Source organism: Podarcis filfolensis (assembly GCF_964270895.1).
Source record: "Podarcis filfolensis genome assembly, chromosome: 3".
NCBI classification, from domain to species: Eukaryota; Metazoa; Chordata; class Lepidosauria; order Squamata; family Lacertidae; genus Podarcis; species Podarcis filfolensis.
Genome location: NC_139606.1, coordinates 31,800,663 through 31,823,934, shown reverse-complemented (window position 1 = coordinate 31,823,934; position 23,272 = coordinate 31,800,663).

Below are 23,272 nucleotides of genomic sequence, written 5' to 3'. Positions count from 1 at the left end.
TGGGGAGAGATCTTTTGCTTTTTTTTTTATCAAGGGTGTTGCATAAGGTTTGTATAAATTTAAATTTGAACAATGGGGTATATAAATTGTGCTTTAAATCAGAAATAGAACTTGTGGAAACAACAATATGAAAGGGGAATACGGTAGGGGTGGGGGAAGGGGGGAGTCCCAGAAAGTGGATGTTTGAAAATAAGGTTCTGAATGTATCTTCATAATTTCTTTTCTTCTCTTTCTGTATTTTGGAAACTTCAATAAATATTATTTAAAAAAAAAAAAAAAGACTCAGACACAAATGTGCACACATTTATGGCTCTCAGGGACATTTCTTGTACAGTGCTGGATCCGAGGGTTTGGTAAGCATTCCGAACAGCATCACAAAGACATGAAGCACCTATTTCATGGCAACTATAAAGTACAGCTATTAAAACTGACTGGTGAATATTTTCCTTGTCTGCAGTGGTTTATGGCCCATCCCTTTGAGCTGCTGCAACTCGTAGCAGTTGGTTGGCTCTGACCTGCTTCTGAAGCAGATAGGCTCTCGTTTCAGAGAAAGCAGATTCAGAGGAACAGGTAGCTCACAACACCTGAGAAGTAAAGCAAACACTGGAAAATCTTAAGGGCTGGGCCAGATTCATAAGCAATCCCACTCGGTGAAGCCCTCTTTCATTTATTTCAGCAAGCATTTTAAGTACATTTTCTGATTTTGTGGTTAATTCTAAAGGACTATCTTTTGTGTCTCTTGTAGCATACACAACGTGGAGACTACAGTGTCAAAACGGTGTACAGTATTGTTGAAATAAAATAAGCAAATGTCTAATTAGGGTCCCTCCTTATGTGGATGAGTTCTCCACCCATACATCTGGATATAGGCAGAGCTAGTGAGTAAAGTTAGAGTTGCCCTATTTCAAGAGGTAAAAACCCAGACGCAAAAGTTGTTGAATTTTTTTAGGGCAATCGGCCGATAGCCCCTCCGTCACCAGCGAGCCTGAGCCACCCGTGCCAGAGCCCAGTTCGCCCACTCCTCAGCAAGAACCTGAATCAGAGCCACCTGCATGCACACACACAAAAATTCAAACCCCACATCCAGGACATTTGCTTTAAAATGTAAAATTCCCCTTGGATGGGCCTGTAGGAACTCCAAAAGAGGACATTTCCAAGAATTCCTGGACGTATGGCAATCCTAGTAGAGTGCTCTGATGAACACGAAACACATGTCCATTGGATTAGTTATTGGATTAATTCAATTTATGGAGAGGGTTGTTTGTTACTTCCCCTCCTATTGAGTCTGACTGCTGGTCCATCCAGCCCAAGATGGTTCCTTCTGATGAGCAGTGCCTCCCAAAATCTTAGAGAGAGTTCTTTCCTACCTTTGATACCAATGAGTACATTGATTTCATAAACATTTTGGAACTGAATCAGAATCTTTCTGCAGCCTGAACACAAGCAATGTGCTCTAGAACTGAGCTATGGTTTTTCCATAGGGCAGCAATCTTTCTAGGGGAGGTAGTGATGTAGCCTATGATCTTAGAAGAAGCCACAGGATCCTTGGCAGAGTCATAGAATACGTAGGATGTTACTTTTGTGCCATGCAGTGGTACACAAGCAATCAAAACTTTGTGCTCCAGGAGTCACCACGCCATTGCAAAAGATTCTAGGGTGCACCTTTTGGAACATGAAATTTAACCTCTTGGAGAATGTCGTGGGATTTTAAAGATTTAGCAGCAATATTTATTCATTAGGAAACTCTTGCTTCAAAAAGCGTTTGAAATTAAAACCAAACACATGAAGGCTAGCAACAATTTCGTTGTCATTTAAGGAAGGCAAAATTAAACAGAACCCACGAGTAATTTGGAATAGTTTCCACACTTGCAAGGTTCAAATATTTGCTCAAAACCTTCACAGCCAAGGCTAAAAGCATTCTGGATGCCTGAATATTTAGGGCATACACAGATAGCAGTCAGTGAAGAAAAAATTTATATTTTGGATGAAGGTGGACAACTTTTAAACTACGGTGGTTATTTATAGATTATACAATGGTACCTTGGGTTACATACACTTCAGGTTACATACGCTTCAGGTTACAGACTCCGCTAACCCAGAAATATTACCTCAGGTTAAGAACTTTGCTTCAGGATGAGAACATAAATCGTGCAGTAGCAGCGCAGCAGCAGCAGGAGGCCCCATTAGCTAAAGTGGTGCTTCAGGTTAAGACAGTTTCAGGTTAAGAACAGACCTCCAGAATGAATTAAGTTCTTAATCCAAGGTACTACTGTACTATGAAATCACCAAGTCATGTATGCCAGAGACTGAGAAGAGGCTGGGATGCACTTGGAATTTTTGGGCTCCATAGGAACTACATTGTAGATGCGAGATTCTGGAGAACCCTGTCCCGGTGATCATTCTAATCATCCTAACCCGGTCATGGAACTCCAAAAGCTTCTAGAATGTGGCTTAGTGATTCCGCAATGCCTCTAAAGGCCTTCCTACTGGGGCTCTGTGAACTTTCTCAGGAAACAATTTCCTGACAAATCAGAAAATCAAACAGCCTTCCAGATTCCCCGTGGCCAGCGAGGACACTTAGGTGCGAATGTGGCAATGGCTCCCTCTGTCTCATCATTCCACAGAGAGAATAGGGCCTCGGCAGTTTACACCACATTCTGAATTAGGTGAAACGATACACATTATCATCTAAAGATGATATCCTACCTGCCCCCCCCCTTGCCAAAAAACAATTTACTTCAGGCTCAGACATTACCTAACTGCAGTACTGGACAAATTGTTTAGTAGACAAGCTGGCTATGTACGCTGGTAATGAATTTAATTTTGCAATGAATAATTCAGCTTATTAAAACCCATATTTAAATGGGGACTAATCTGAATTAATTTTCCACTTGAAATACTTAGCCTTAACATGTGACAGTTATATTACTGGGTAAAGCCCTAAGGTCTTTTTTGCATTTCATAAATCTGAAGTTAAATAAAAGGCTGATGTTAAATGTAATTAGAATTTAATAAGCATTTTAAGACATAAGACACATTTTAGGACATCTGTGAATTCTACTAGAATTACTCCTTTACCTCTTCCTTCTCCACTATCACTGGAAACAGACAATAGCAATTAAGATTGCATCTGAACTTCGCATGACTGCAAGGAAGGCCCACTGATTTCAATAGGACTTGCTTCTGAGTAGATATACCATAGTTAATGCTGCAGTATAAATTGGGGAAATGAGGGCAGGGGACTTCTTTCCATATCTTGGAGAATGAGGGGAGAGGAGATCTTCCTCATATCTTGTGAATGCTGTTTGTAGGAAAGCTCATTCAAAACAATGACATCAATAAGCACATTGTTATGTATATCAAGCGAATGACATTTGGAGCTAGAAGTGATGCATTCTTAGAGACAGGCTCTGTGAGATGCTTTGAAAGGTAGTATCAGGTGTGTGTATCAGGTAGAGGTCCTCTGTGTTTGGACAGGGGCTGTGCTGGTCCCGGGGGCTAACCGAGAGGCGAGGCCTGAGTCCAGTCTGAGGTCGATGGTGCAGTATGGAGGCTGTCCGTCAAAGCTGTAGCTGGGTCCAAGGCGGGGAGTCGGGTGGGGTCAGGAACTCTGGCAGAAGAGGAGGACAGGATGCAGGCAGGAACAGGCTAGCAACAACATTGCTCCCGCAACCTGGGACTGGGGCTGACTGGCTTTTATCTGCCCCGAGGCATAGGGTGGCCCCGGTCCACAGATGACTCGCCTCTCCTGGCCTGGAGGCGAGCACTCCTCCTGCGGGAACTTAGTTCCCTCTGCCTCTCTGCCCTGAGCCTCTGCAGCTCAGGAGAGGCTGGAGGGTTACCGGACCCAGAGGCAACCTCCTCTTCCCCTTATGGGGCTGAGAGTGGAGCACCTGCAGGCAATGGGTCCTCCATCCCCTCAGGGGCCAGAGCAGACTCAGCTGGTGCCTGCACCTGAGGATCCAGCACAGGTGAAGACCCTTCAGGCTCAGGCCCCAGCCCTGGCTCAGCTGGTTCTGGAGGCGGGGACTCCTGTGCAGGCTGGGATTCCTCAGGTTCAGCCTCTGACTCCAAATCCCAGGCCATCACAGGGGCCCTCCGCTCCTGGAGAGGCACTCTGCTGCATACATCTGTACATGTGTAGAACTTCACCCGATCAAGATCTATATTGATTGCTGTTGTTGATAGGATGCCAGAGCAATGGTGAACACATAGATGTTGTGTGGCAGCAGTGGGTGAGGTTTGCCTGCATGGCAACAGTGTTGGGCAAGGCTTGGTCACATGATCCTGCAGCCATTTCCACGTGCAGTTTGGACTCCAGTTTATAACAGGTGCCTTACTTTGATACACCATAAACAGACTGTCAATATCTCAAAGTCGCTGATTCACAAACGGTCAGATTTGTTGTGATTATTATTTTTTATACATATGTATGCTCTGTGGCAAAGTCATTTTATTTGTGTTGTGCCTAGATTTGTTCTAGTTTGTCTTGCACAGTTATATGTCAATATAACTGTTGCTCTTGGCTAGTTTCTGGTTCATTTTTAACCAATAGTAATCTTAATAATCCAGTGCAAGCAAGAAACAGTTTCAAGGCTGTGTCTTATAAACAGAGCTACTCTACAAAGAGTGTCGTAAAACTTCCACTACATCTTCCCCACAAATACAATATATTAAATTAAACAATGTATTATATTAAATTTATGTGACCATGTTAGGCTATAGGGGGCATTATTATTATTATTATTATTATTATTATTATTATTATTATTATTATTATTGGAATCGTAGAGGGAATAGAGCTCTCCTAATGCAACGCTAATAGTACAATCTTATACATGTCTCCTTAGAATTAAATCTCATTATTTCCAGTGTCAGGTAAATGTGTGTAAAATTGCTGCCTTAAGGTGTGATAGTCATGATTACATTTCATTACATAATGCCAAAGGGTGACTTGATCTTTGAGAACACAGAATAATCCATTTGCTCCATCAGCGATTAATTTGCATTACCAGACATCCCCAGATGTGCATTTGTAATGTGAACATTCTCCTGCGTGACTCTGACTCTTTGCTATCCCAGCGCTAACCTCTGGCATATCTCTTCTTTGGGGCCACACAGCCAAAGGATATGCAGATCATGTGCAGATGAGCTACAAAGCCTAATTACTTGCCTTTGCCTTGAGGTTTAGGAAGCAAGGCCTGTTTGGCTTCATATCTATAGCTTCTTCACTCTTCTACAACTGGAATTTGTTTCAGTGGTTTTTGCAGAGAAGTTCTGGGCATTAATCATCTCCAATTTCACTTTTAACTTCGGAATACTTTTCTTCCAGACAAAACGTGACAGCAACTGATCTAAACTTGGATACTAAGCCTAACCATGTGCCATCGAAATAATCAAATCTTGCTTTCTCTAGACCTCTGCATCCACCTCTCTTCCTTTCCTCTGTTTCCCTGCTATTAAATTTTAGATTGTGAGCTCTTTGGGGCAGGAACCTATTCTCATAGACACTGTAAAGAACCATGAACAGTGATGGTGCTAAATAAATAATGTTGCATGTGCTAGTGGGTCAGTGTTATTGATACCAGCCATCAGCTGTTGAAAACACAGACTTACACAAAAAAATACATACAAAAGCCTATTCTCCGTCAGGGAGGGCAAACCTCCACAGCACAGAATGAGTTGTCCATAAAGAGAAAAGCCATTCATCCAGGCATCTCAGAAGTGCACGAAGAGGCAAAATCAGGTCCAGCCCCTTGGCTTCTGGCCAGGAACCCTCAGTGGGTCAGGCATTCTCACAGAAACTTGAACTTTTCCCAACTAGTTGAAAAGCATGATAAGCTTTTGTTGGAATGACTTCAGACTCCTGTGCAATCGCAGCTCACAGCTTATGCTCCTGGAATCCTGACCCCTGGTCCTTGTCCCTCAGCTGTGTTTAGGGGACCTCAAAACTCCTCTCTTAAGTTGGCTTGTGTAAGCCTCTCACTATTAGGTTCCTGGTATGTTCCCTTATATCCCTCTTAAAAGAATAAACACGCCACATTCTTGTTTAAAGTATATAAAATAAATTTACTCACATCATCAGTTCACAGTTGGATCCCTGAAGGCAGCCTTAGTTACAAAGCATATACATGTGGATCTATCCATATGGGGATAATCCCAGTGCCCTCTATTGGCTGAAACCCAACAGAGCATTTCTAGCTAAAAAGCTGCTCCAACGACAGAGGATGTCAAAGAGAGAGAGAGTGGCAGCATGCCTTGTCCTTTTGTTACCTGGACAGGTAAGGTCACGCTCACCTCTAGTCACATACAAAGGAAGTATGCCCCAGCCAGGAGGAAACAGGAAGTTTTTGACTGGCTGGACCAAACATTCCCCCACATGTCCACTCTAGGAAAACAAGGAATGTTGTACTTGACTGCTATTTATGTATCACATCCCACAATTAAAGCCTAAGGCTGTCTGGACTAACTCCTGCTCTTCTCCTGTTGTGGAGTTCGCACTGTCTGTCTGTTACAATAAAGCGTGGCATCCTTAGTCACAAGAAAGTGCCCCTGTTGCTGCTCTTGGGTGGGTTCCAGGACAACTGGTCTCATTTATGTAGACGTCTCCTAGGTTTCTCCACTTAAATCCATTTGCATCACGAATGTTTCTGATGATACATTCATACTGCAATACATCACAAAGAGAGAAGTTGTCAAGTTGAAAGGATAGGCATGGGAGTATCAGGCTTATTTAACTGGTAGCTTGTGACAGATATATATCTATATGGAAGACCTTATGCACATAGACTACAAGAAAATTAGGCTCTGCTTCTGTGATCCATCAAAGCAACTTTGGCTATAATGAAAGGAACTCATTTGTCTAAAACTACCCAATGTCTCATGTGTGCAATGTGGGTTTCTCTCTCTCTCCCTCTCTCTCAAATAATGCAAGCAATTCTTTCATTTTTACTCAGGCAAACTGCCTAGCCTTCCAAAGTTCAGAAACTCTGGATCAATGCAAGTGACAAGAAAATTGAGCTCCATTTATTTAAATTATAAACTATGGTCAAAAACATTCTTGGTATCACATTTTTTTGTAGTGCTTATTAGTTCTTATTAAACATGGTATCTATGGCAGAATGTAATGGGATGAAGTATACTTCTATTTCAGGACAGCATAATCATTTCTATTTTATTTATTTTCCTACATTACTATTCTGCCTTTCTTCCATGATGGAATCCAAAAGGACATGGTGGGTCTTTCATCCATGCACTGACCAGAAGCAGACCCACTCAGCTTCAGCAAAGAGGTGGATTCATGTGCTGATATCTCAATGGTCACCTGCAAGAGCCAGTGTGGTGTAATGGTTAAGAGCGATAGACTCGTAATCTGGGGAACTGGGTTCGCATCTCCACTCCTCCACATGCAGCTGCTGGGTGACCTTGGGCTAGTCACACTTCTTTGAAGTCTCTCAGCCCCACTCACCTCACAGAGTGTTTGTTGTGGGGGAGGAAGGGAAAGGAGAATGTTAGCCACTTTGAGACTCCCTAGGGTAGTGATAAAGCGGGATATCAAATCCAAACTCCTCCTCCTCCTCCTCCTCCTCTTCTTCTTCTTCTTCTTCTTCTTGAATAAATACCATCAAACACAAATGGAAATGCTCAGATGGGAAGTGAAGCTTGTTAGAAGTAAATGATTGCTTGCTAGAAGGGGGGCGGGAGTTAAAGAAGGGAAACTTTTGTTTGCCAAGGGCAAAGTAAAAAAAAAAAAAAAAGACAGAAAAAAGTTAGGTGAACCTAACTCTCTCTTGGAAATCAATGACACTTACATTTGCAATTAAGTGCCTGAATCTCATTGATTTCAATTGGAATTAAGCAAGCTTAACTCTCTCTGTGTTGTATTCAGCTTGTGCTGAGCTGTATAAATGAAGCATTTGGTTTCCAGTTTAGAAAAAGAAAAAGAAACCAAAGACACAGGACAGAAGTATTTTGAGCAAAGGATTTTGTAAATGGAATCACCAGTACATTGATCAATATCTCATATACTGCTGCAATTCAGAATTCCCACACTGCATTGGTCCCATTAAAGCATAATGTGGGAATATTATATGAATCTAGAGCATCCTACTCAAGCAAAACTTGGAATGTACAGAACCTTCTTGAGTAGGTGTGGGCAACGATTGGCCCTCCAGGTGCTGCTGAACTACAACTCCCATCAGCCTCAGCAAGCATGGCCAATATCCAGGGAAGATGGGAACAGTATGTGGTTCAACAACATCTGGAGGATAAATGGTTTCCAACACCGGCTCTTGAGAAATGTTGCTAGTCTTATCAAACCTTCATATGCTTCCCTCAACATGCCTTGGATGTTTGCTCATACAGTGGTACCTCAGGTTACATACGCTTCAGGTTACATACGCTTCAGGTTAAAGACTCCGCTAACCCAGAAGTAGTGCTTCAGGTTAAGAACTTTGCTTCAGGATGAGAACAGAAATCGGGCTCCGGCAGCGCAGCAGCAGCAGGAGGCCCCATTAGCTAAAGTGGTGCTTCAGGTTAAGTACGGACCTCCGGAACGAATTAAGTACTTAACCTTGAGGTACCGCTGTACAGGAATCTCCAAATTTGCTTCGAAAATTCACTTTGGGCAAAACGCAACGGTAATTCTAGACAAAACATCGTTTGGAATTTTGCCGAAGCACGAAAAAAAATTACATATGCTTATCAATCTTTGTCAGAAAAATGACTGATAACCATGGGGGTGGGGTGACCATAAATGAGCAGTCCAGCAAATGTTTTCAATGAAGAATATTCCAGACTTGATTCATGCCGTCGCTAGTTAGAAGGCTCAGGTAGCAAGTTGTAGAAAAGATCTCTCTGGCTGAGACCCCAGAGAACCACAGAAATGGATCAGTATTCTAACCTGGTATACGGCAGTTTCTTAGGTTCCGATAAACCAGATTGAACAAAAGCATTGCTATGTATGAGCACAGCTTATTATAACTTATATATTTATTTTGGTGTAACATTTATTTATTAATATATCACAATAGACACAAATCTTAATTTACATAATACAAGTCTTCTGAATCTGATACGTCCAAAATTTGCATTACAGCAACCCAGGAAACATGCCCGTCTCTCAGCAAATTTTGTATCGCCCTGCCTCCCAGCATTCCTTGTGAATTCTTTCTGAGGAGTAGTACAGAAACACTCAGCCCACATGCCATTTTGATAAGCATGCCGGCCACCCAAATGCAAGCAGACAGGTCAATTTCACATCTAAATCTCTGACAAAATGTTTGGCAATTCCCTCTTCTGCTCAAACCGATCACGGAGGACTCCCAAGTTTCATAGATTGAAAGTCTTCTTAGAAAATTCTGCTTGCGTGGAAAAGCGTGTTCTCCTTCATGGAGAGCACGTGTTGCGGTGGGGTCTGCTGAGCCACCCCTCTGTTACCCGGCAGGGTCTCTAAAGATGGCCTGGGGCAGTGATTGGTTCACTGGGTTGCTGAGGTAAAAGTTATGTTGCAATTTTGGTGGGAGGGGTAAAATGTTTAAATACTCTGCACGCAGCCTGGAGCTTTCTCTTTGCTGTGTGCAACGGCTCACCCGCCCACCCGCCCTTGAGTAAGGGGTTGTTGCATTGACCTTGCTATGCCTGTCATGGGGTCGTCTGCCGTTGGGGCAGGGGCTTGGTAGGAATTTTGTCCATCTGGCTGATTGGCTGGGCCATTTGGTTTTTGCCTACTGCGTAGCAAATCGTCACAACTTGTAAGGTTGCGGTTAGGCATTGGTTATAAATTGGTGGAGGAGGGGTTAGGATAGGCTGGACCTGCCCCTCCATGGTTGCTGCAGAAAGGGAATTCCGTTAAAGGAATCCTGGGGCTTGCCATCTTTTCGTCCAATCCCTGGAATGGGACTAGGGCCGGCAAGCCTTCGGGGAGCATGCGGATGAGAATTGAGGGTCTGTGACTCAGCTCCATTTCTCCCCGACTTGCTTTCCCCCGCACTGACTTTCGGTGGTGCCCGGAAGTCAGTTCTGTCCCCAGGCGGGGGGACAGATAGTCTTAACCAATGCCTAAACAACCACTCACGGTTTTGTATTTAAATAAAGTTGTGGCCAAAATTATGCCAAAAACCTTAAACAAAAATTAAGTGTGCGTTGTGAGTTATTTGGGGGGTGGCTTGGGGACCTCGACATGCAAACAAGTGATGTTTTTGACAGCTTTTGTTAATAAAGGGATGAAGCAGGAAGTTGTGCTGCTGAAGTCTCATTTTCCAGTAAGAAGTTGGTTTCCATGGCTTGTGAATGCTTGAAACAGCATTGGAAAAATCACTACTATGTCTTAAAAATAAAATGAAATTAAAAATGAAATAATATTCCACATATAAGAGAATGCTGAGCTTTATTTCAGGGGACTGCCGTTTCAAAGAAGAAGAGAACACCAAGGAGGCACATAGAGAAGATCACACATCACGACTGTTACTTTTTTCTCTGGCAGTGTTTTTACTATGTGCACATTAGTAATGCAGAGGAAAGTAATGCAGGAAAGCCATGAATGAGGAAGGGAAAGCTGTGAAAAACACAAAACTTATAAATAAAAGACAGCAGAGCCAAGAATTTCTAAGGCACACTTTGGAATCAAGACCAGATAATTTGAAACTGCAAAAGCCTGGGAAATAGTCAGAATTTAGAAAGCATTTTTGACTCCATATTCCAGTCTTTCCCATGCCTCTACTGAAGTTAATGGTCACAGCTAATATAACCCCATACTTTGGAATCCCAGTGATGGAAGCTTGTGTGTTTCCTTCTGGTCAAGAAAGAGGATGCCAGAAGGCATCTCTCTGCACGAATTTAGAATATTGGAGGCTGCTCATAATAAAAGTCAAATAAATTGTTGGTAGGATCTTATATAGAATCAATAACCCATCTCACCTCGCCTAAGTAATGCATGTTCAAATTTCTGCTCTTGCAACGAGAGTTTATGTCGTAATCATGTTGCTAACCATAAAATGTGTTCAGACCATAACAAAGATGTCATTTGCAGTAGGGGCGGATTCTTAACGGCAGTGAACAATGTGTGTTGCGTTGCATCCCTATCGAAAACCACGGAGAGCAAAATTGCAGCTGTTGTATGAGGAACAGGTCAGCTCTGTGTTTGGATGCCAGTGTTCTGCTGATAGAAACATCATAAGGGAGACAGACTGGATGGGAAAGAGCTCTTAAGTAGTCACACATTTGATAACTGACTATATAGAAAAGGACAACTGAAGGCCCTTTGACTTTCAATCCTTATATAGCAAGACGTATTGTTGTATCTTTCACTCAAATTCAACGGAAGGATCTTGTTCTCGTTGTCGTTCAAAATGCATCCTTCCTTCTTCATGCAGATTTAAGAAGAAGTAGATTCCATTTTTGCTATAGGCCATAAAGAAACAGATCAAGCTCTTCCAAGTCTAAACAAAACCATGATGCATCTCTTCTTTTACACATTTTGACTCCCTAAAAGGTAGGCCCTAAACCAATATGTCAAAGCGATGTGGCATTTTCTTGTCATATGTGAGGCACATGACACAAAGTAAGCAATATGGAGCATAAGAAAATGAGAGTTGCGGCCCTTTCAGGAAGTGCTGTAGCTCCGTGGTAGAGCATATTTTTGGCATGCAGAAGGTCACGTGTTCAGCCCCTGGCATCTCCAGCACCTCCATATTTTTTTTCCTCTCTCAGGAGCTGTAAGGGACTAAGAAGCAACATGTGGGGAGGAGCAAAACAGCATCAGCTGTACTCCCCTTAGTCTCCACAGCTGATGTTAAATTTACTGTAAAGATTAGGAGAGCAAATCAGAGCCGGCTCAGAATACCCTATGCTTTCCATGAAATCAGTCCCATATTCAAGCCCCAGCATCTGCCCCCTTTCCCAAATGCAGAAGAACTACTCCCTTGTCTGTGTGCTAGTCCAACTGCACTGGCTACCAGTTAGTTTCTGGGCCCATTTCAAGGTGCTGCTTTTGATCTACAAAGCCTTAAATGGCTCGAGGCCACAATACCTTAAGGACTACCTCCTTCCATATGAACATAGCAGTACCCTGAGATCATCTTTTGAGGCCCTTCTTTGTTTGCCTCCTCCACAAGAGGTCTGGAAGGTGACAACACAAGAACGGGCCTTTTCTTGTGGCTCCCTGTTTGTGGAATGTTCTTTCCAGGGAGGTTTTTTTAATCAAATTTTCAGATTTTACAAATTCTTTAAAACACCTGGAACAAATCTCTCATATGCCATCCAGCCTTCCATGGTGTTTTTTCCCTTGCTATATTTCTTATATTTTACCCATTGTATACATTAATTCTCACTTATTAAACTACCAGTTCTCAACTGTTGCTATACTTCAACTACTGCACACGTTATAGCATAACCTTTCCCTCCCCCAAAATATTCAACAAAATATTTTCATTCTTCAATAATTTTTTCCTCATTTTGTTCTTTAGCCATGTCAGCATCTCAACAGTCACAATGACCGCTCCCCGCTTAAAACGGGGGGCGCCCTTTGCGTGGACGCGTGCAGCCCCTAGATCTGGAGCGGCTCCATCAGCATAGGCTTGGCTTTGCCTTCCCTCAGGTGGGATACCTGGAGGTCTCCGCCTACCTCAGTCAGTTGTCCAATCCCACCTGGGGGAAGCGTTGCCAAGGAGACCAGGCCAGGTAGGGGAGGGATTACCTGCCCACACAATAGAGGGAGGATCTTACCTGGGAATCCTCACTTGGCTCCAGAGCTTCTCCCACCCTACCCACCCTCAGTTAATGTCTTATTTTGCAGGTTAACTTTTCTTCACAGGTTTTGCAGGTTAACTTTTCTTCACAGGTATGCGGGCGCTGCTACGTTAAGGTCGCTGTTAAAGGGCCGGAAAGGAATTTCCCTGCATTGGCAGGTTTTGCCTTTCCCGTAGCAAAACGTCACAACTTTGGCGGTATCAGGCCTTGGGCAGAATCCTTTTGTCCATCTTCCTCTTTGCGGCGGCGATACCAGGGTTCCCCATTAAAGGGGTTTTCTGAAGGGAGGCTTTGACCGTACGCCGAAAGGTCATCATTGCTCTCCCCTGCGGCGGCGGCATTACGGGGGCGGCTATCTCTGCTTGAACATATGTTCTCCAGAGCCGGCCCATCCCCCCACACACACTGGATAACCCTGATGCTCCCTAGGTCCCTGGCGGGGGACTGGGGAGGGAGAACGCCCAATGCCTGAGCCAAAGTCTACCCACATTTGAAATTTAATAAAGTTGTGGCCAATTTAATCCCATAGCACGTTGTCTTGAGTCGTTATTCCACATGACGGGGGGACCGCGCGGGATCTGGGGACTCCGCCTGTCCACGCAATCCCTGATTGTCTGGGACCACCCATATTACTGATCTAGAGACACATTTCCCTAATTCTCACATGTGTGAATTTGCTCTCAGTGATGTTATCAAGTAGGCAAACTAAGCTGGCTATCTGATTGTGACATTATTCTGTTCAGAGCATATTGGGATTGCTCATAAGATTAACCCAAGAAGTAGGAAGAAGCAGTAACAAGAAAACGAAGGAAAGTGCAGCAGCAGCAGGTACATAAAACAATGACAGCAAACTGGATTGAAAGAAGGGATATTGTCATAATTCAATTTTCCCCCAGGAAACATTCTACATCTTCCCCCACATTTTCAGCCCAAATATGAAAATGGTGGGGGGTATTCAATACAGATCTAAATTGACCTGATCAGTACAACTGTCAGAACGATTTGGTCTGCCTGGTTTTAATCTGCTATTCAATTTCAGATAGCAACACGGATTTCTAGAATTATTTTAGCTACCTCAGGACAATATAATAAAATGGCAGTAAAACGTGGAATTAAAGACTTATCTTTGAATGATCCTTTACAATTGTGACAGGGAAGTATTATCTCTCTTTCTCAAGTGGGAGTGAATGATAGAGATATTAAGAACCTGCCTGGTTTCACATTCACAAAGGGAGCAGCGGAAAGAGTGAACTTGAATATAGTTGGGCCTGCTGTTATGCTCTTCCCAGTTCTCCAAGCAGCAGCGAGTTGCTGGGTACCACTGCCAGATTTAGCTTCCTTTGTAAGTGAGAGCACACTGAAAATGCTGGGAGCCTTTGTAATAGTCTATTTTAAAAAGTGCAAGCAGAGAATAAGTGGAGGCAAGCAAACACTCGTGCCCCAAGCCTCATCTGCAGCAGCTCCCTCAGTTCCAGGTAACGCCATCTAGATTCACTCTGCTGCTTTTTCTTCCCTGCTTCTCCTGTGCAAATGCTCCAACAAGTATACCAGAACACAGAGACAGGGAAGGTGCTGGATGTCTTTGCCCTTGCTGCAGGTGCATTCTTTGGCACATCAACAAGGACATACCAGCCAACATCCCACTGATGAAAATTGGGACACATGTCTTTCGGTGCTGCACTCCCAGCACCTAAAGATGTGTGTCTTAATTTTCAGATAGTATTTGACTCCCTCACCTCAGCCCTGGCCAGATCCAACCACAGGTTGTAGCAGCAGCAGCTTCTGGTGCTCCCACTGAGGCGGCGGTAGCGGCTTCTGGTTCTGGTTGGTCTCTGACTCGGAGGCAGTGAAGGGCATAGCACCAGACCTAACAAGGCCTCTCCTGAAAACAGAAAGAAGCATAGTTGTTGTCAGGGTCTGGGAGAGGAGGAAGGGTGGAGTCTGACCCTTCCCAGGAGGAGGAGGAGGAAGACAGTTTAGATTTACAACAGGGGTTTGCGGGAGGCTCACAACTAAGAGGCAGATGAGGGGGGAAGTTGGGAGATAATGGGAGAGGAGGAGAAGGAGGAAGCAATAGAGGGGCAACAGCTGACGGACACGGTGTCTTTAGAAAGCATTTCAGACCTCTCCCAGAATCCAGCGAGCCTTGAAAGTAGGAGAGCAAAGAGCTCAAAGACAGAGGACAAGTAGAAGCACCCGTAGAAGTGACTAATGAGGAAGTGGGAGAGATGGGAGGTGGAGATTCACTGGGGACAACGCCATTATCCAAGAGGCTGGGTTCTATAGCCTTTCTCTGTAATTATTGAATAAAAAAGGATGGTAAGAAACCTTTCCTCGTCTTATACTTTCCTGGGCAATCAGCCTGGAGCCACTGACAGCATCCTGACAGTGGTAGCAGCAAGAGCAAAGGCAGTGCTCCCCTGGAACCATGCAACAGAAGCCTTAGAGTTGCACCGCCCCTTGCGCCACATCCACCTCTCTGATTTGAAAAGACATGTCTTTTGGTGCCTGCTCTCACTTGACTTGCGCAGGAGCAGAGGTTTAAAAAAGCCCAGGACATTCTGGGATTCAACCTAGATGGCTTCTGTATTTCCAGGACATCACAGCCAAATCGGGACACTTGGACAGTATGCAAGGAGTCATTGCACACAACTGGCTATGATGAAGGCAGACCTTTTTGAGCACAACCCTAATTTAGAGGAAAGTGCATTTGGCTCATAATGTGCTGACAGCTGTTCTCAGAAACAACCCCCAGGATATTTAATGGGGGCCAATTCAGTAGAGATCAGTATACCTGCTAGGTTTCAGTCTGGAATTAGATTGGGAATAACCAGATTTTCTCTCTGAATTCTACCATCTAGAATTCATTCCAGATTTGAGAATTATTGTTCCATGCTCTGAAACCAAAATCAAATAGCTGCAATCAACACAGCATGTGCTGTAAGCCCTAATTATGACCTAATGTGGGGCTCTCTAATGGCGATTTTGGGTTTTTTTATGCCCTTCCTTTTACCTTAAAAAGAATTCGCTTTAAAAGAACAGCTGACTGGCACATACACAACAGGGGGTTTCTTCTCCTTCCCATGCTTACAGGAAAGTCCAGCTGAGAACATTATGTTGTTCTAAGGAAACAGGGATATCCTGGGAAGGCTGCAGAATGCAGGCCACCGGAGTGTTGGTTTGCAGAATCGAAGAAAGGACACACACACACACACACCCTTCAACCACCTTGAAAGAAAGGTAAGCACAACAGAATGCCATATCCCACCCATGAGAACGTCACCCAAAATTTATTTCCCCTTTCATAATTTTCTAATGCTACTTCTTTTCCTATAAACTGATGGCGAATGTGGAGGGAAGCAAGATTTTTAAAAAATCTGACACATCATGAGCTTAGACATTCCTTAGAATCATAGAATCATAGAATCATAGAGTTGGAAGAGACCACAAGGGCCATCGAGTCCAAACCCCTGCCAAGCAGGAAACACCATCAGAGCACTCCTGACATATGGTTGTCAAGCCTCTGCTTAAAGACCTCCAAAGAAGGAGACTCCACCACACTCCTTGGCAGCAAATTCCACTGTCGAACAGCTCTTACTGTCAGGAAGTTCTTCCTAATGTTTAGGTGGAAACTTCTTTCTTGTAGTTTGGAACCATTGCTCCGTGTCCGCTTCTCTGGAGCAGCAGAAAACAACCTTTCTCCCTCCTCTATGTGACATACTTTTATATATTTGAACATGGCTATCATATCACCCCTTAACCTCCTCTTCTCCAGGCTAAACATGCCCAGCTCCCTTAGCCGTTCCTCATAAGGCATCGTTTCCAGGCCTTTGACCATTTTGGTTGCCCTCCTCTGGACACGTTCCAGTTTGTCAGTGTCCTTCTTGAACTGTGGTGCCCAGAACTGGACACAGTACTCCAGGTGAGGTCTGACCAGAGCAGAATACAGTGGCACTATTACTTCCCTTGATCTAGATGCTATACTCCTATTGATGCAGCCCAGAATTGCATTGGCTTTTTTAGCTGCCGCGTCACACTATTGGCTCATGTCAAGTTTGTGGTCAACCAAGACTCCTAGATCCTTTTCACATGTACTGCTCTCAAGCCAGGTGTCACCCATCTTGTATTTGTGCCTCTCATTTTTTTTGCCCAAGTGCAATACTTTACATTTCTCCCTGTTAAAATTCATCTTGTTTGTTTTGGCCCAGTTCTCTAATCTGTCAAGGTCGTTTTGAAGTGTGATCCTGTCCTCTGGGGTGTTAGCCACCCCTCCCAGTTTGGTGTCATCTGCAAATTTGATCAGGATGCCCTTGAGTCCATCATCCAAGTCGTTGATAAAGATGTTGAATAAGACCGGGCCCAAGACAGAACCCTGTGGCACCCCACTAGTCACTCTTCTCCAGGATGAAGAGGAACCATTGATGAGCACCCTTTGGGTTCGGTCAGTCAGCCAGTTACAAATCCACTGAGTGGTAGCATAGTCAAGACCGCATTTTACCAGCTTCTTTACAAGAATATCATGGGGCACCTTGTCAAATGCCTTGCTGAAATTAAGGTAGGCTACATCCACTGCGTTCCCTTCATCTACCAGGCTTGTAATTCTGTCAAAAAACAAGATCAGGTTAGTCTGACATGACTTATTTTTCAGAAATCCATGCTGACTATTGGTGATCACAGCATTCCTTTCTAGGTGCTCACAGACTGTTTGCTTAATGATCTGCTCCAGAGTCTTCCCTGGTATTGATGTCAGACTGACTGGGCGGCAATTATTTGGGTCCTCTCTTTTCCCCTTTTTGAAAATAGGGACAACATTTGCCCTCCTCCAGTCTGCCGGGACTTCGCCTGTTCTCCAGGAATTCTCAAAGATGACTGCCAGTGGTTCTGAGATCACATCTGCCAGTTCTTTTAATACTCTTGGATGCAGTTCATCTGGCCCTGGAGACTTGAATACATCTAAACTAGCCAAGTATTATTCTACTATCTCCTTAGTTATTCTGGGCTGTGTTTCCTCTGCTGAATCATTTGCTCCAAATTCTTCAGGTCGGGCATTGTTTTCTTTATCGGAGAAGACTGAGGCAAAGAAGGCATTGAGGAGTTCAGCCCTTTCTGTGTCCCCTGTTTACATTTCACCATCTTCTCCTCTGAGTGACCCCACTGTTTCTTTGTTCTTCTTTTTGCTACGAACATACCCATAAAAGCCTTTTTTGTTGCTTTTAACCTCTCTAGCAAGCCTGAGTTCATTCTGTGGGTTTTAGCTTTTCTGACTTTGTGTCTACACGGGCTGGCTATTTGTTTGAATTCCTCTTTGGTGGTTTCCCCGCTTTTCCATTTTTTGTACACATCCTTTTTTAATCTTAACTCAGTTAAAAGTTCTTTAGATAGCCACCCTGGCTTCTTTAGGCACCTTCCATGTTTCTGTCTCATTGGTATTGCCTGAAGTTGTGCTTTTACTATCTCCCTCTTAACAAACTCCCAGCCATCATGAACTCCCTTTCCTTTTAGTATTACTGTCCATGGGATCTCACCCAGCACTTCCCTAAGTTTTATGAAGTCGGCTTTCTTAAAGTCAAGAAATTGAGTCCTAGTATGCTTGGCTGCTCCTTTCTGCTGTATAGTAAACTTCAGAAGAGCATGATCACTCGCGCCTAATGATCCTTCCACTTCTACCCCACTAACCAGATCATCAACATTGGTTAGGACCAGATCTAAAATGGCTGTTCCTCTTGTTGCTTCTCCCACTTTCTGGACAATGAAGTTGTCTGCAAGGCCAGTGAGGAATCTGTTTGACCTTATGCTCTTGGCTGAGTTTGACATCCAGCAAATGTCCGGGTAATTGAAGTCCCCCATTACTACTATCTCCCTTCCTTTTGCATGCTTGGCCATCTGTTCCAGGAAGGCATCATCTATGTCCTCCGTTTGGCTTGGGGATCTATAGTAAACTCCCACAATGAGGTCACTGTTATTCTTCTCTCCCTTAATTTTGACCCAAATGCTCTCACTTTGGCTTTGAGGTTCTAAATCTTGGATCTCTTCACAGGTATACACATCCCTGACATATAATGCCACTCCTCCTCCTTTCTTGTCTGGTCTGTTTCTCTGAAATAGATTGTATCCCTCCATTATTACATTCCAATCGTGGGACTTATCCCACCAGGTTTCAGTGATGCCTATTATGTCATATTTAGTTTGCTGTACCAAGAGCTCAAGCTCATCTTGTTTATTTCCCATGCTTTGCGCATTAGTGTACAGACATTGAAGTCCATTAATCATTCCCCCGTGTCTCTTATTTAAGGATTTTTTCCTCCCACCACTAGGTCTGCGTGCTGTTTGCTCCATTTGATCTATGACATTTGGATGATCATCTTCATCAATTGATAGACTCCTACCTTCAGGAGCACTGTCTCCCTCCCCCACATTAGTCAGTTTAAAGCCCTCCTGATGAGGTTTCTGAGATTTTTGGCAAAAACATTCCTCCCAACCGTTGTGAGGTGCAGCCCATCGCTTGCCAGAAGTCCATCTTCAAGAAACTGCAGTCCATGATCTAAGAATCCAAACCGTTCCTGTTTACACCATTTGCGAAGCCAGCTGTTCACTTCCACTATTTTTCCCTCTCTCCCTGGGCCACGTCGTTCAACTGGGAGGACAGATGAGATGACAATTTGTGCATTTAATTGCTTCAATTTCCTGCCCAGAGCCTCGTAGTCTCTTTTGATCTTCTGGAGGCTACTGCTTGCAGTGTCATTGGTTCCCACATGAACCAAGAGGAAGGGGCATTTGTCAGTGGGTTTTATGATTCCTTGCAGTCATTCAGTTACATCTTGGATCTTAGCCCCGGGGAGACAGCACACTTCCCGAGACATCTTGTCAGGCCCACAGATCACTGCTTCTGTTCCCCTCAGTAGGGAATCCCCTATCACCACTACACGCCTCCTCTTAGGTTTGGTCGGGGTTCTTCCGTGAGCTGTCTGTTCCAAGGTCGCCTGCACATTCCCTGAGGACTGACTTTGCTGCTCGTCTTCATATACCTGATCGACTGTAATGAGGGAGAGATCCTCAAATGGAGTCTGCTCTTCGTCTTCCATGCTAGGGGAGAGGACCTCAAAGCGATTGTGTATTTCTAAACAATCAGAGCGAACCCTGGGCCTCCTACTTCTTTGAGTCACGTTTCTCCATATATCTGGCTCCTGTGTTGGTGAACTAGCCTCCTTCTCAGCGGAGTCCCCTGTCTCCTCCTTGGTGGAGACGGTGTGCTCTGTTGCTTCCAAGAAGAGCTCCAGCTCTCTAATTCTTTGGCGCGTAGCTACACGTTCCTCCAGTTGCTGGACTTTGTCTTCTAAGAGGGCAATCAACATGCAATTGCTGCAGGTAAAGCTGCCTTACTCGGCCCCCTGTCCTATTTTCCAGGGGATTCACACGACAGATTGGCAAATCCACCACTGGAGTCCAGCTTCTTTCAGAGTTGGGTGGCATCTCTGCAATTGGACAGTTACCTAACCAAGAGCCAAAAAGACAAAGTTAATCTTTGTTCTACTTGTTCTTCTATGAAGGCTAAATTTCCCATTCCGTAAGCCACGGGATTCACATTTTCTCCCTCATTTGCAGCTAATGTTCCATGTATCATTGTTAGCGATCATCGTATCAAAAGCAGGCAAGGAATAGATATAGTCTGGAATTCCTTTAGGGTGCTGGTAAATTACGGAATAGTTAAAAATCAATAATCACTATACTGAGCTGCCAAAGCACTAAAAATGACAAAGCCACAGCACTAAAAATGACATTATTGTGTCCTTGCAACAAAGTCATTTTTGTTCTTTGCAAACATATCGTTTCAGATGACTACTTATTCAATTCAGCTGATCCTCCAAACTATGGCTTGACAGATTATGATGTGAATGCATCACAGACTCACATGCACACTGTCTCTTAAATTCTCCTCCTGTTTGCACTAACTATAGTTTGCAATGACATTCAAATTAGAAAACTATACTGTAGTTAGAGATTCACAGTGAAATGAAATCAGAAAGCAACACTGAACCATGACTTCTTATTCCGTTTGGCAGCTGTACACCCATATAGTAGTTTCTTGGTTCAGATGTCACCACAAACAAAGGTTAGTACTAGACCAGTAGTCAAAAGGGACAGGTTGCAGAGAGGAGAGATTGCACAAGACTTCAGCTTGTTTCTGATCTTCCAAACCATGGAGAACATTGTAAATGAGCTTGCAGTTTCCTGTTTGTTTGTTTGTTTGTTGGTTGGTTTTTAACAAAGTTTTCTCCTTTTTAATAAGATGGGAAGGAAGTAGACTATAATAAAATCTGAAGCCGATCCAGACATAAAATACAAATACTTCTAAACTGTCTTGAATGTACACCTACCAAAGTCTGAACACAGTAGTTTGTCTATGAAGTCACCTAGTGTGAACTCCCAGGACGAAGACCAGGGAGCAGATGGATTCCATTTAAAGTTAAGTTAAATAGCTTAACTTTCTCATTAATTGCAAAAAGATAGATGGTAAAATAAAAGAGGAAAGGAGTAATTATTTCCCCTGAAACCTTTCTAAAAAGAGATTCCTTTATTGAAACAAGGACAAACTCAATTTAAGGGATGTGACAGCAAAATCTTCCTCCAAACCATAATCCCTTTCACTTTCTGTAACCTTGAGCTTGGTTTTGAAACTCCCCCTGCCTTTATGGAGGTGGGAGGGAGGAGTTTTCCACAGCAATTCTGTATTTATTTAAAAAATAAGAGCATGAAAGTAGTGTACAACCATCCCCTATCGGGTGCCCTCCAGATGTTTTAACTCCCACTTTCCTTGACCCATTGTCTGGGACCAATGGAATTTGCAATCTAAAACATATGAAGGGCATTGAGTTGGGAAAGGCTGATATAGTTCCTATGAACTTCTAAATTGGAGGCTGTTTCCAAATTTAGATAAGGGCCTGTTTACAGTCACTCCATAACAGTAGTGACATGGGGGAGATAGTTCAGAAGTGACACTCTCCTGGCAGACACTCTCCTTTGCTGTGCTCACCAGGCACAGCAAAGGAGCCACCAGCAAGGTTGGGAAGCCTGGAGACCAACAATGTCCCGTTTTCACTTCCTCACTACTGCTAATGGGAAAAGAGATGGTTATTATTCTAGTGAATTGGAGCAGGTGTAGGGACTTCTCTAGACACTGCTGAACTAAAACTCCCATCCACCCCAGCAAGCATAGCCAAAGGCCAGGGAATACTAGGGCTGCAGCTGAGCAACAGCTAGAGGTCCTGATGTTCCCTACACCTGAACTAGAGATCCTAAACCCCACCTCCTTACTTATAATAGCCTAGGATTCCTGAAAGTGTGGCATTGTAGTCATCCCAGAGCAGCCTTCAGAGATGAGTCAGCAGGTTGGCTGGAACAGATCAGTTTCTTGAGACTGATCAGCAGCAGTCCCTACTGGTTTCCATGTCACTTTAGAGTACCACTTCAGGAGTTGAGGCAGGGACCCCATAAGGCTGAATTGTTCAGAGCCTGGGTGTTCTCCAGTGATATCAGCACATGCGTGTTGACCTCATCTGCTTTCTGGTCTTCATGCCCTACCACCGTCCTTTTGGGTTGCTTAAGAGGCTGAGTATGTGCTGTGTTCCATCTGATGGCTCTACACTTCTCTTCTCTGATGGACTGAGTATCACAGGCCTTCAGACTGGTTTGCACATATTTTGAATATCTATCCAGCCATTTGATAAATTTTGTTAAATGGAATTCATGGAAGCAGAAGACTGGTCCCATATGGCTTCTGTTCTTAAGCAGCTACACTCATTTTCTTTTGTCTTCTGGGTGTCCTGGAACATATGATGCACAGCAAAAACAGCTGGGAGTGTACGAAAATCACAGTCCTGCATTCAAACCCAGGGACAGCACAAGAACCAAGGTCAAAAGTCTGTTCAAAGAAAAATAAAACAACAACAACGTGGAGGTCCAGTAATCATCCAGGTATACGCACATCAGAGAACAGGTGCAGAGGGCTTTTAAGATATGTCCTTCAATGTCCCAGGCCATGCAGGTGGTCTACTCCTGAGGAGTAGCTTATTCAGAAGTACCACTTTGCTGTTGAGGTGGACATTTTGGCATCTGGTGGATGACTGATGCTGCACCTTTAGGTGACAGTGCTTCTTGGAATTTGGTGGCCTCTTGGTTTCTGCCTCTGATTCTGTGAAGGGGATGTCTTGAAGGGGAGGAGGTTGGGTTGTCATGTCCTCTAAGGGTCCCAGATCTCCCTGCCCCTCTGTGGCTGCTCCTCTGTGATGTTTGCCTTGGGTCATCCTTCAAAGAGGTTTCCTCTAGAAGGAACAGAACACTGGACCCAATTGAAAGTTGACATTCAGAGCTTTGGGCCACACATGTAGCACCTTCTCCTGTGTGTTCATTAACAAGTGAGGCTCGCTTGGTGGTCTGTACACCAAACGCACAGTGAGATGACCTGTGTAAAAGGCTTGGCAGTGGTGACTCCATGGCTGTGGAGTGATCTCCCCACTGGTATACCTCT